We start from the raw sequence: 2,642 nt of genomic DNA on the forward strand, positions 1-2,642 counted from the left end.
GTCTCTTTGGGAGGAGGTGGCTTCCCTGGGTGGACGGAGGCAAAGGGGAGGCGCCGACAGCTGGGATTATAGGTTCCGGGGACGGCCTGGTGGCCAGCGGGGCGGTCCGCGGGGCGGCCCCTCGCTGGTGGCAGCAGTCAGCCCAGCGCTGTGGCGGTAGAGCCCGTGATGCCCGGGCTGGGGGCCGTCAGGGCGTGGAGGACTCGTGTCCAGATGCGGGCAGCCGCGGGCGAAGGCCTGGTCACTCTGGGGGCCAGCACAGGGGACGTGCCGTCTGGGGCCATGAGGAGGCGCCTGTAGCCCAGTCCTGGCCTCCTGACTGCTCGGCCGGGACCCGCCTCTGTCCGCGGGCCGCAGCTGGGGCCTTGGCTTCTGGCCCCTCGCTTCCCAGCCGGCGATGACTTTTTGCTTCAGCTTCGTGTTCCGCGTGAGGGTCGGTGGGCGTGAAGGTCAGCCCCACCCAGTGGCCTTCAGGAGGTCCTGCCCCAGGGGGCTGGACGAGAAGTGGGGGCGGGAAGGGGCTGGCCGGCGTTAGGGTCCTCTGGCCGAGGAAGGGGGCAGCACCCTCGCTGGTCTCCAGCACAAGAAGGCGGGCACTGGGCCAATCCCCGGCCCCTCCCCGCTCCCCGCCCTAACCTCCTCCTCTTCTGTTCGTTTCGCTCCGGAAGACTTACCTCCCGCAGCCGGCCATCTGCCCCGACTCCGTGTACAAGCTGATGCTGAGCTGCTGGCGGAGGGACACCAAGCAGCGCCCCTCGTTCCAGGAGGTGCACCTCCTGCTCCTCCAGCAGGGGGACGAGTGACGCTGTCCCGCCTGACCGCCCGGGCGCCCACGAGACCTGCTGCCCACCCGCACCGGGCCACCTGGACGCCGAATGGACCCGAGGAGGAACCGAGGCCTGCTCACTTTTCTCTCTCCCTCGTCCGCCTCCACTCACTCCCCACTCTCCACCCCTGACCCATATATACGTTTTTTACATTAAAGAACTAAAAAGGAAAAAAAAAAAAAGAAGCCTAGGGCAGATAAATTCTAGTAAGGACATCTTCCTTGATAGACCAAAGTGTCGAGAACGAAGGCTAGGTCGCTTAGGTAATTTATGAAGGTTAAGCACGCTGTGTCTATAAATGGGCAGATTCTACAATGCTTTTTCCATGTCACCTTAAAACAGTTCTGGAAAGGAAAACTTGAAGAGTCTTGATGTCTTAGGGAACATGAGATCAGGCTTAGGGAAGACGCTGGGCGAGTGGAGACTCGGGACAGAAGAGTTTCAGTAACTAGTCACGGACGGCTGTGCTCCCTGAGTGGGCCTCAGGCCCTGTCCCTTCCATGTCACAGCAGATGGCACACACTTGAAAAACCCCAGCTTCTTGGAAATAGGTGTTTTGTTCCTTCATGGGCGGAGGTCAGGGCTGAGGTCTGTGCGCCTGGGAGATGTGTGAAGGAAGGAGCATGTGCCGCAAGTCGTAGGAAGGGAAATTGTCATCACAAAACAAAAAACCCCACGCGCCTCCTGCACGGGAGTCTCAGGTAGAGAATGGGCCCGGGGAGAGGCCGGTGGAGGCCGAGTGACCGGTGTGGCGGTCATGTCTGCAGCACGTGCTCCTCCGTATTGTGTAAGGCGGTCTCTGGTGTGTGTTTGGTGAGGGCCTGGATTCGAGTCTAACAACTGGCGTTTCGAGAGCTGGATCCTGGCCCCTTGGCTCCCCTCCTCCAATCCTCGGCCGTTTTGATGGGAGCCCTCGCTGGGGCCGGCACCGGGCTGGATGCCTCAGGCCTGTGTGTGCCGTATGTAGCCAGAGGCAGGCATGTAAGACAGGTGGGCTGCCCCCGAGGTGGGGGCCTTTGTCACCGGACAGGCTCAGAATCAGGCTGAAGAACTCGGGAAGAGCGATGTAGGCTTTGGGACACAGGAGTGGTGTGAGGTGGCACTGGATGTCCTTCTGCACAGGCCAGCAGGACACAGCCACCCACCGTGACAGCTGAGTGGACACATGGCCTCGGAGGTGCTGTGACCAGCAGAGAAGAAAGCCTGAGGCTCTGGCTTCAGGACTCATGGGGACCCATGTATGTCGAGGCCGAGGCCCCTGGGAACAGGCTCTAGCATTCACACCCCATGGGTCCTCAGACTCGGTGGGAGCAGGAAAGGGACCCCTCAAGTCTCGTTGAGGACAAACAGGGAGGGATGGCAGAAGTGCTTCCCCAGCTTGGGAGGACCGGCCTCGACCCCTCGACTCTATTTTCGTGGCCCTCACACGGCCCCTTCGGGCACACAAATGTGTCCCCTTCAGCCTCCAGTGTGCTCCAGGCCGCCGCAGAAGCTCCCAGGCCCCCTCCCCCACCAGCGGCCTCTCCGCTGCGTCCTGGGGCGCTGGCCCCGTTCTCTCCGGGACCGGCTGTGGAAATGCCACTGGTTGGGTGGCAGGAGAGCAACGGTCTGCAAGCTCGATCCTGTCCCCGCGTCAGCCACGCGCGTCACCTTGGGCCAGCCACTCTGCCTCCCGGACTCGGCCTTCACCTATAAGACGGGGACGTTGCACCAGCGGCCTTGAAGTCTGTCTCCGCCGGTTCTGATACGCTCGGCGCTCGGTGGGTGATGCTCTGCAGCTGACCTTGACTCTGTCCTCTGCCCACGTCCCGTCCT

The sequence above is a fragment of the Pteropus vampyrus genome, unplaced genomic scaffold (assembly GCF_000151845.1).
Source record: "Pteropus vampyrus isolate Shadow unplaced genomic scaffold, Pvam_2.0 Scaffold304, whole genome shotgun sequence".
In the NCBI taxonomy this organism is placed as follows: domain Eukaryota; kingdom Metazoa; phylum Chordata; class Mammalia; order Chiroptera; family Pteropodidae; genus Pteropus; species Pteropus vampyrus.